At 33.7% G+C, this 12,595-nt stretch overlaps 1 protein-coding gene across 1 annotated transcript in view; it reads right to left on the reverse strand.

The window, feature by feature from the left end:
* Positions 1-12,595, reverse strand: part of CHM (CHM Rab escort protein) — a 72,021-nt gene that overhangs the window by 24,312 nt on the left and 35,114 nt on the right. The window lies entirely within an intron of this gene.

Consider the following 12,595-nt stretch of genomic DNA (forward strand, 5'->3'; position numbering starts at 1 on the left):
ACTCATTTGTTTTTAAACTCTAAGAAGACTCAGAATTTAAAGAAACTAGATTATGACATTCAAATAGGAGGGACTCCACATGAAGTCAGCCCACTGCAAAATTTCATAACCAGCAAGGCTGTTTTATCACCCTCTTGTAGATATCTATGACTAAAACTCTTCACCAGATGAATCTGACCTATGCACAAAGTCTGAGACTGTTCTCCCATAAAGCTGCACAGTAGAAATTCAGTTGGTCTGGCAATAAACATGATCCCAGGTGAATCCCCACATCCTAACTTCCTATACCTGCCAAAAGCCAGGGTTAATCTTTGTGAATGACGTTTCTGTTGATTCGATGTAACACAAAGTAAATTAACTCAGAAAAACTGAAAGTTTAGTTTCTGCAAATGATACCCAAGTTTTTTACTGGACGCACAAGAACACTTGACTATGATATCACTAGTTTCAACATTTTTTTAATTCTAGCTCCTGAAAGATTTTAATAGAAACCCACATTCTTGAAAGTGCTGTCAAGCAAGTATAAATAACCAATATTGGTTTTGCTATGTATTTAAAAAACTCTTTAAACTTTCTGTGAGAGCACTATAATACAGAGAAATTAATGATCTTACAGAACCAGGATATATGTTAGAGATTCTCAAGGACAAAGCTTCATGATTAGCTGTGAATGAAGGTCAACTTCAGTCAGTTTTTTTGTTTACAGTGCATTATTTCAGGGGCATTTTTATTATAATAATAATATAAAATGCTGAGGATTAAGTTCTCTAGAACTTGGTATGACAAAAGGTAAACCAGTCAGAACATTTTTGAAAATATTTTTCAAATTTTCTTAAAAAAGAAATAAACTTTCAGTTTAAAATTTCTAATCAGCACGGAAATTAATTAGTGGAAAAAAAGTAAAGAAAAAACATGACGGTGATGTGACTGATCCCTTACAATACAATTTCAGGTTTGGACTGTTTAAAATGTCTGATCTATCTTAGGATTTTTTAATGTATTTTTATTTATTTATTTATTTAAGAATCTCCAGGGGTTCATTCAGATCAATCAGCTACCACTGATTTCTTCTCATGTATGCTGAAGAGGAAGAACGAACAAATAATTTGCATACTGATATAAATGGTATATCCTTTTCTCAGAGCACCACTCTAGCAGAGACAACTGTCAAATGCTATTAACTGACATTTGACAATTCTCCCTTTGTCCTACAAGTTAAATACACCTGTGTTCTTCTTGTGATCCCTATTATTCAAAAGTAAATAGCCTCTTATGAGTAAATCACAAAACAGTCTGTAGCACATACAATAGAGTGACACACTGTTCCATTTTACAACGCTGGAGAACAAAACTGAGTTTTCTGAGTTCCTCTTACTCAGCTGAGCTTTGGTGTGACCCAGCCATTGGATGTTGGCTCACAGATGGCAGGACAGAGTTGAAACTGGGAGGGCGTAAAAATTAGAAATTACACCTGCCATTTCATTAACAGAGCCTGCATAGGTATTGTATTTAAGACAAGAATGTGTAATTCTATTCATCTTTTGGTAGAGCTTACACTGTTATTTAACAGATGACTGTCTACTTTTCTAATCGCTGCCTAGGATTAGCTAGGTATCAGACTAGAAAAAGCCATCAGTTTAAGAAAGGCAGGCTGGTTTGGCGGAACATAGTTCCCCCAGATTTCTAGGATGACAGCAAGATCTTCCTGGTTTACTAACAGGTGGGTTTCTTTGTTCTGTTTTTGTTTTGTTTTGTTCTGGGTTATTTATTTATCTATTTATTTAGAAGTTAAAGAGCTTTAGGTAACTATTCATAGATGATGAACTCAAAAAGGAAACTTTCATTTTCCAAACCTGACTTCCTAAAATGGAATCTATATTGGCATTCAAAAGTCCTATTAGGTAGTTCAAAGGCAGTTAGTACCGCAATACCTTTTAAACTGCATGAATGATGCAGCATAGCAAATGACTGAAGTGTTACCAACTTGCATCTCTTGCGAGTTGTACTTCAAAAGGTAGCTAAGGAAACGTCAGCAATAACAGTTACTACTGGCCAAATCAGAAGATCCTGTTCCTTATAAATACCTCTTCTACCCATGCAAAAGCAGTGAGAATATACACCATGTTGAATCCCAACTTTGGTTGTCTGGATTGTTGAAGATGACACAAAGGTTAAACATCCACTGAAGGATTATTATAGAGACTTGAGCTACGGGCTCATTATCTCTAATGCTGCAATCAATGGCTTCTTGCCTGACAAATCATGTGTTAGGATCTTTCAAACCAACTCAGATGAATTTATTTCATATGTGGTATAAAAGAATAGCACTATTAACCTAACTAGAACTAAGATTCCTTTGTTAAAAACTATAAATTATATTTTTCCTTTGACTTCAACCACAGTCAAGGGCTTTTTGATATATGCATTTTATTTTTCTAGCGTGCTTTGAAAGAACTTTCCTGCTTGGCTGCGCAAAAATGTGAATTACTTATTTTCAAGACTAGTCTGCTATCGAGTAGAAAAGGGCATGACCTGTTTTCATAGTAGCCCAGCAGAAACCCTCTCTTTTTAAATGAAAATCGAAAGGAATTTTGATTATGTTGTGTTAAACAATTACAAATAGCCAAAATACCCATTAAAACAGCCTAGCATGAAAAATTACCTGGTTAGGAAGAACTTGACAAAATTATTTAAATATAGAAATTGAAATATTAAACTAAATGGCATCCCAATAATTTATGACAAAGTAAAATCATTGTGCTAGCATTACTTTCATACAATAGGCTATTCAAGATGATTTGACTGTACTTCAAGTACAAGGCAACTCTTTGATATCATTAACCCTAAATGACAGACATTTAAACTGATATTAGTCTAATTAACTGGCGACTGCCTACACCAATAATTCAAGTTTTGCTGAAAGATAGCAACAACACTGTACTCAACTTCAACTTTGCCCTGGTGACATCAAATCACATTACAGCTAAATTAACAGTTGTGAAAATTTTTAGCCTGGTAGCCCTCCATCATACACAGCCTTTAAATGCCATTTCAGTTCCCATCAAGGCAGGAATCGGCAGTTGTAATTTTTAATACATCTGTGAAACAATACGACATATTAAAAGCTGATTTTTTGACAGCATATTCGTGATGATTTATGAGTTTGTATATAATTTGATTATTCTATTAATTTTACTGATTACTGATTCAGCTAATACAGTGAAGGTCACTTACAAAATAAATCTTCATTACATTTCACAGAAAGTAACTGCCTCCAACTAGTTGTTTTCTTTAATTAAACACTAATGTAACAAGAGAGAAAACAGGCTTCAGGGTTGCTGCATCTGTAGCTACAAGAGGAGTTTACTGCTTTGATGTAATGCTCTCCGAAATTAATTGAACAAAAATAGAATGTCTCTTCATCTGACATCTTGATTTTCAACACAGAGATATAATAAACACCCTTAAATTCCAGACCTACCCTTAGTTCATTCTGAAACTACGTAAAATAACTGGAAAACCATAGCACATATTTCACACCGAAAAAGGTAGTTCTTATTTCTAGCATATAGTTTGTCTTTTACTTTCTATAATGCAAGGAACAATTAATAAAAAATTGAATATTTTTCTCCCCAACTGTAGTGTCTTCTACAGTAAAAACTATTTACTTCCCTCCTTAAAGATGAATACTGTATGTACAACACAGCAAGCTTTGGAGAAAGATCAAAGAAAAACATGTCAAGTGCTGAATTAATGAATTGTCCTCTTTGAATTTATTTTTACACACAGAGAAAGCTGTGACCTGGTTCTTATGTTAAATTCTGTTTCCTGAAAGGTCCCCAGAACTTCAGCATCTCCTACAGTATTGTGTGTCTTAAAAACATTAAAACAGAGAATACAGATAAATTGAATAAAATGACTACAGTTAAAAATATAGGTAGTTAATTTTCCCAACACAGTACTCCCATAAAAAAATCTCAGTATGTATACCCACCTGAATGAAAACCAAACGAACAAAAAGCAGCACTGAAGATATAATTTAGATAATAATCAATGTCAACCAAAACTGTCCTGGAATTTGGAAAGCTATTGGAAAGGATAGTATGTGACAATAAATGCTCAAGCAAGCAAATGAAGAGTCAAATATTTTGACTTTTTCCTGGAGACTGTGTTCAGCATTCCTGTTAAAATTTAAAAAAGGTCCTGAAAGATTACAGAATCAGTCTAGTTTATAAATCCAATTAGCAAAATTACAGTTTTAAAACTGGCAGAAAGTTCCTGCATAGATTTCAACCAGAAGTTAGTTAACTTCCAAAGAGTATTTTGAAGGAATTGAAATTTTTATGCCTCTACTCATAGAGCAAGATAATTTCTTAATTTCTTTCACCAAATCTTCACTTCTGCCCTAATACAGAAGGGATTCCTAGCACTGTGACTGGGAAATGCTATAGAAAGAGTTGCTGTAATGGTGAAGCTCCCAGCCAACACTGCGGGGGGGAAAAAAGAATTACTACTTCATATTTAAGTTTCAGTAAACTCTTTTCATGGAGAAAGACACAGCAGGCAGAAATGGTGACAGCTGAGGGAGAACATGCCACAGCTGAGAGAGGGGTTAAAGAAAAAAATGTAGCCCAGACAAATGGAACTTTATAGCAGATTTCATATTTAATATTTTTTCTAGTGATTTAAAAACCAAGTTTCCTTTTAAAACTAAGAAATTGCTCCTTTTTATTATAGGGGATTTAGACTGATATGTAAATAAATATACAGTCACATGTTGTGAGGAATTCTAGTAGAGCATATAGTATTTGACAGTAAAATAGGTAACAAGATAAAAACTGGTGTACTTGATTTCATTTAGAGCACAAAACTCAAGAATCTGAGTAATATATCTACATATCACTTACCCCGAGATGCATTAGACCTTCTGTGCACTTTCTTCCATAGTTACAAGATAGGGATAATTTGAGGTTATTTCATCAGAATCCGGCAAGGATTAATATTTATTGATCATGATATCTGAATGGCCAAATTTGCAGCTATTTCAAGAGTTTTAACATTTGAGTTCCCACTATGTGATGTGCAAGTTCAAGGGTCTCGCAAGTCAATGCTGCCTTTTACAGGCCTGGGACTACAATTCTGTTTTCTGAAACTCCAATATTTGAAGACATTGTAATAATAATAAAAAAAAAAATCTTATTTCACCATACATTTTTATGTTCCTAGACTTCCAGTCTCACTTCCTGCAAGTGTAAATTTATTAAGCTGTTTCTAAAATAGGAAAAGGTTCTGTGGACAAAAATAAGACCATGTTTAAGCTCCAGTTTTCACTTAACAAACTGTTAGTTACTTAAGCAACCATAGAATTAGCAAGCTTATTACTAACACAAGAGCCATGTTACTCAGGACTCTTGTAGCAGAGTTGTTTAGAGAGTTTGAGTGGTGGAAAAGTAGCTTAGTTGTAGCCATTAATGAAGTCCTAAAATAAAAAAATAAAACAGAAACCAGTTTAATAATGCACTTGAAAGTCATTAACACCACAGATTTTTTCTGCAATTATGCACACTTGCTAGCTATCTTCTACAACTGTTGAACTATGAAACTGATTATCCATCTTCCATGTTTAAAAAAAAACACATAACAAAAACCCTCATTTAAGAAATACTGAAGTTGAACAAATATGATAACTACAGAAAAAAGTTCTAACATATATTTGCAAAAATCTCCTTCGGAATAGCAGCTGCTTAGCTTTAAGTAAATTCTAAATAAATTTTAAGCACTGATTGTGAACAGTAGAGTTTTGGTTCAACACCACCCTCATATGGGCTACACAAAATGTGGCCAGCTCAGCCTCTGCTTGCCTGGAAGTGTTACGTTCGATGTTCTAATGCACACAGCTGCTGATTTGGCAGATGTGACATTCTCTCTTCTCCTATATCCTTACTTTTTGCCGAAGAAAAATCTATAGAATTAATATTTGATGGGTTAGACCTGCAATTTGCAAGAGAGCATACAACTTCAGTTTCTTGATGGTGAATAGAAAAAGATGCCAACTTCACCAGAGGTACACAGGGGTGAGATACCCTTGAGAAAAATCATCTGTTCAATAGGAAATAAAGGAACCTCTGAAGGAAGAAAAAAAGACATTTAGCACACAAGGATTCTAAAAGCAAAGCCTTTTGCGTAAGATTAATCTAATTTTTTGGTTTATGAGAAAACAAATTAAACGTGACATCCTACAACATGGAACATCTAAGAGAGGGAAAACATATCTGTACAAGAAGCAGGTCTTCCAATGCTCATGGAAGAAGAAAAACCCAAGTTTGACCATAAACTCTTGATGACTAGATTACTCCATGGTAACAGGTGCCTTCATTAAAGAAATGAGAAAAAAAAAAAAAAAAAATCAGATTTGTACCAAAGTTTAGATTTGATCTCTTGAACATAACTGCTCTTTCCAGCAGAAGCGTTTTATGGTGTTTTCTTTGTTTGTTTTAAAAAATAAACAGTCTGGGATCTAGTCTTTTTAAATAAAGTGTTTAGAAAGAATGATAAATTCACTTTCAAGTTTACCAAATCAACCTTGCAAGTTATTTACAAGAAGATCTCAGGAGGAGTGAAAATGATTAAGATTTTAGCAAACAGTCATAAGGCACAAAGAACTCTGAAAATTTATCTGGGTAAGAGTACTGCCAGAAAAAGTCCCAGAAAACTATTAAGTGACAAGTATTGCCACTTGTTGAAGACAAAAGGCATATTAATAAATTCTGTCAAAGCATAAACTTATTTTCCTTCCAGAAACTGCTATATAAATCCAAACACTGTTCAAATACGATGACTGATATGATGAAGTATGACGCTACTGTCTTCTCAGGAAAAATTCAAAATCTGAGGTAAAAATTTGAGACTAGGTCTAAAACAAGTAGTTCCAGAGCCACGAAGTTTTGTCAAGATTGTGAACAGTCATAATAACAATGTAGAAAGTGCTGTTTCTCAAAATAATGACATTCTTGCCCTAAATATTTTGTTCAACAAATTTATTCAGTATACTTGCATCTCACTTTACAAAATTTTCTAAAAACAGGCCTCAAAGCAAATTTGCTAGAAAATTAACTTGCATTCTATACCCTTGACTGAGTTTTGGGCAAAGATCTGAAATGAACTAGAAGATAAACACCACATTTTAACCATATCGTAGCTGTACTAACATAGCTGCTTAAGATAAGTTTACTGGAATTTGACAGAAAGTTGCTTAATACTGGCTTATTAAACAGAAGAATTATATAAACATTTCTCAAGAATATTGCAATTAACACTACTTTTTAGTGAATCTAGGTTAAGAATCATTCTCTAGGATGTCAAACTCAAGAAACAGGTGATTTACATCAAAGTAAGGTGACGATCCATCAGGCAAAATATTCAACTATTTAAGTAACAAGTGTCCTAGAAATTATGGCTAAAGCACTGGGGAAATAGTAAGAAATTACTATACAGCAGGTGGGGGAAAAAAAAAAAAAAAGGAAAAAAAAATAAAAAATGTTCACTGGTTTTTGTACTACTGTGATGGTAGTTAACTACAGACACACTTTGAAGGCTAATCTCTACAGAAGGTGGAAGTATGAGACCTGCCTGGCTCTAAGTTCTATTGACATTGTAAAAGAGGAAGCTGTTCCTTGCACAAGGTCATTTAGAGCTGCAATTATACAACGCTTCTGTCTTCAAAGAGGAGCTTGGGAGATCAGGACTGTAGGGCAGAGACACAAAAATGAGTGACTAGAAACCAGTCACTAAGCATTAGCTCATCTATAAAATCCATTTATGTGTTCTCTGCCTCCAGAAAAGACATAAAAATTCAAGTTATCTTAACCATCAATGAAATTCAAGGACTATTTTACTAATTTAGTAATGTTTTGGAGGCTACCATTCTCTGTCTTCTAGTTTAATGAAAAAGGACTCTGCTAAATTACATTTGCATTTACATCCCAGATATGCTCCAATAATAAACATTCATGTCATTTCCATAGATCTTCTGATAATGCTGTAACATATTCATGTGTGAGTCATAATTCTCAGGAAGAATGTATAAATCAGAATCTGTACATCCCCACACAGAGACTAATTTACTTGTTAAGAGATTGTTAAGAGATAACACCAAATAATGTATTAGATATAATGCCATTGTATTATCATCTCAATTATTAAAGTAAATAATTACTGAAGTATCATCTCATTATAGCATCTGTATTTTGTGCTTTTAAGTTCCAATTATGTTTGTAAAATTAATCAAGAATGATCAAGAATAAGAGTAGGACAGTATGAGTTATTTTCAGCCTTTTTCAATATGTAATATTACCTTTATTTCTCCTATATCACAGGATATATTCTAACCCCTATAATACAATTTCTTGACTGAAAACCTTTCCATGCCTAGTTAGCGATCTGAAATCAATATACTTTGACAACGTTCACATGATTCAGAGCATCCCATGTGATACGTTCTAATGGTTGAAAGGCCTTCACGAGTTATAAGCTTCTGAAGAACACTGTATTTCTAGTCAGTGAAATAATGAGTAGAAAAGCTCTCACATTCATAAGTAAATTTTTAAAAAACGAACTGACAAACATCTCATTGAAAAAGGTAAAATCTAAAATGGAAAGGTATTTTCAAAGTTTCATACACTTAGAATGCATTTCACAACAAAGGTTATTTCCAAATTAAAAGTCTTTTTCCTGTCAAATTCTGAGAAATAACGTGGGCAAGGACACAAAAGCATTCCATAGCTTTATTAACAACAATGCTCACTGATCTGTGAATAACCTGAAAAAAAAGAAGATTATTGAGTTAGTTTACCAATCTATCCATCCATCACTAGTGAACAGGTCTCAGAATGATGGATTATCTCACTTCCCTGATGTTTATCCCAAGAAGGAGTTTCTCCTTAGAGGGAGAAACAAACAACTGATCCAACAAACAATCATGGCTAACTATGCTTGCCCATTTTGCATTCTTCTGCCAACAAAGTGAAGAGAAATATGTCAAGTTTGTCTTCAAAAGCCGAACTACATCAAAGTTTTTATTATTTCACTGTGATGCAAGTGAAAACAATTAAGAAGAAAGCATCATTGCAGCTACTCTTACTATTCAGTACTTTAGTAAAAAAAAGGTCATACCGACAAATTGTCAGTAATTTTGAAATAAATTCCCAAGTCCAAAGAAATGGAATAATCCAAAGTGATAAGATATATATATATATAAATTATGTATTTTGAAATGTAGGACTGAACTCATATCTCAGATATAGTCTATGTTTTTTAAATCACCTGTGATTCTTTCACGCTTGCACAGAATTGCACATGTGCTAAGACTCAAATCTGTCATGTATGATTGTAACAAGGATTTAACATTATCTGAACTTATTAATATGCCAAATCATACAATTAGCATACAGAAAAGTCATGTATATTGCCTACATGTAGAGACACAATATTCACGTCTAGATTCAAATTAAAAAGATGTTGCACTAAATTTTTAATATATCAATTCTAAGTGCTTCTTACAGTCAAGTTTCCTGAAGTCCAGTCTTGGTTCCACGACAGTAAAACCTTCCTAGAGATTGTAACAGGGATATAATTGGAAGTGTTTGAGTACCTGAGACTACCTCAGAAGCTTCAACATGTGTAGCAGATAATAGCTCAAATGTAAGGGTAAAAACTGATTATTCATTTTTTAAATATATACAAGAACCTTCCAAATCAATCTTACAATCCATCATATCTCAGCCTGGACTCTTAATCTTCTTGTAAATATAGGGACTGAAAGAGATGAACCATCTTCATCAGATCTTTCCTCCATCACAAAATTACTGCTGTCACTGACACAAAAATGACTAATTTCAGCTAGAATACGTAACAGCTACTAAAAACCAGTTACATTACCCACCAAATACATACACACTTTCAAAGTTCAGAGTCTATTTATAGGAAATGCAATTAACTGACTACCCATAAAAGTCAGTGAATCACTAATTCCTATGGCAAAGCAGACAAAGACATTCCACTACTTCAACATCTATTACCACAACCACATCTGTCAATTCTTGGATGACTCTTAACAAAGAGAAAGAAGACACAATGTGTCACCTCCTAGAAGCTTTATGCGATGACAGATGGCATACAATCTCCGATTTCCTCTAAAACTTCAAATGGGAGAAAACTGCACTACTGCTGCTCAAAAAGTCTTGTTTCCATTTGGATGTTCATATTTGCAAGAGTCCAGAAAAAAGAATCTGAAACCAAAATGAAGAGAAACTATGCACAGTCTCTTCCAAAATTTCAGTGTGTTCACAAAGCAGGCACTAAGAAAAATCACAGAAGTGAGGCCACAACCTACAACTGACTTTTCATCTGTCATTCATTAAACAACACTGGTCATGGGTGAAGAGAATCACAACTGAGAGCTTCCAGAAAGACTTCCTCTCAAAGGAAAACTGCAAATAAGAGGCACATGTCACTGAAGTGAACTGGAGAAGTGAATTAAATGAAACAGTATTTGTAAAGTAGCACTTCCAAACACTCCTCCAAAACATTAAAAACTCAGAACTTTTTGCTTCTGAAAAAAATGGAAGAAAGGAGATTCAAGTTACAAAAGATGAATTTTGTACAATACACAGAAGCAAATATGCCCTCATATTTGACAACTATTTCAGATTTTTAAGTCAAATATCCTTTTTTCCCATTTACAAAGGAAGATTTGCAAGCTGACAATTTTAACACTAACTTCTTACGTCAGAAAATATTTGACGTATTTCCTAATGGTTTCTAAAAACAGAAAAAGACATCAAAATCACACTAAATATTCTAAATGGTGTATCACCGAGACTTTACAGTTTACAATGATGCCCAATTAGTTTTTCTATAGAGACTTTTTTTCAAGACAATGAAAACTATATTACAGATTTGCAACAAACATGTTAACAGCAAAGTGCAAAACATATATTGATTTCCCTAGCTGACTTACATATTGAGGTTTTGGCACCTTATGTTTACTATATCAAATGTAATGGCTTCTGATTTTCCTCAAGAAGGAGAAAATTTACTACATTTACTTTTACTAAGCATAATACTACTACTACTTCATTAGAAAGGAAAACACATAACAGTTTCATATCACGAAGTTTGCATCAAAGGAAGCTGTTATACAGGCCAGAAAAGTTTTGCTGCTTGTCAGCTCAGAATAGCATGAGGCTTCCAATGACCTTCCTTGTACTACGAATCCAATTTATGGAGATAGAAATCTCACATCTGTACCTCGACATATTGGGAGGTACATTACAGTGATATAAAAGTTTAATTTTCTCTCCTAAACCATACCTGTTTAAACCAATAAAGAACTAACACCGCTTTTACTCACTCAAGTGTCGTCAGTAGTTATAAAACGTTGTACTGTTTATGCAGAATTCATTTAGAATGCAAGGATGTGACTTACAAATGTCTTTGACTCATTCACATAAATATGCATGCATGCCATTTATAACAGTAGCCTTGATGAGAACACACAGTGTAACTGGCTGCAAGAAACGCTTAAGAGGTTTACATTAAAACAGAATATAGAACGGTGGTTAGAAATCACAGAACAGGTGACACCTTTCTCTGATAACCTGGTGATAAAAACTGTAGGGTATGATGTATAGGCTGTGGCGTTACCACTTTACTATACAGTCTGAACAGTATTCTTCAGATACTGCTCGGTTTTAGCAAGACAAAATACCCAAGGAAGACCGCATATAAAAGCTGTGATTAATCTCAAAAAAAAATCATGATTGCCTCCTAAATGGTTTGCTTCAAAACAAAGAAATCTAAACTTTATTTTGTATCAGACTGTTTGTAATACAAACCCCTTAAAAGTATAATTACTTCTTGGTTTGACAGAGTAATTTGCTTCAACTATTAAAATACCGTCCTTATTGTAAGATTTACAGTTTAGCAAAAAAACCTAAAATGTAGCAATCAATGGACATAAATACAAAGATCAGGCCATGTGAAGAATTCCTGTGATCATGGAATGATTTTCTGATAAGAATATTTATAAGACTTCTAGACACCACTATTGCTAACTTTTGAAATAAATTGCTGTTACAGATCAGAAAACTGCATGTGCTGGCTATTAAACAAAATGAAGTCAAAGGGCTTTCAAGAATGCAAGAAAAATCATATTGAGCAGAACCTACAGTGGAAAAAATTGACTAAAAATTTAATTTTGTTTTAATTATTAAATCTACTGTTTTTCCCAGGTATTTGAGCCAAAGAAGGTCTAACTGTAAAACCTGTGCTACTATAATGACTCCGATAATATTTTTATTTATTGATCTATTGGTCACATACAGCTATCAGGTCTCACATGAAGTCCTATGAAGACAGAAAGACATCCATAAAATCTACAAACACAAGTTCTACTGTATGACTGTGTCCAGAGTACTTACCTAAGAATACCTTTTGTTCACAAACTGTCTGTCCAGGCACACAATCACATGGGTCCACATTTTTAAAAATCTCCATACAGATACAGTTTAATCTACAGATGAAAGGCTACTGACAA

Source organism: Tyto alba, unplaced genomic scaffold, assembly GCF_018691265.1.
Source record: "Tyto alba isolate M040663 unplaced genomic scaffold, T.alba_DEE_v4.0 Super-Scaffold_5, whole genome shotgun sequence".
Taxonomy (NCBI): domain Eukaryota; kingdom Metazoa; phylum Chordata; class Aves; order Strigiformes; family Tytonidae; genus Tyto; species Tyto alba.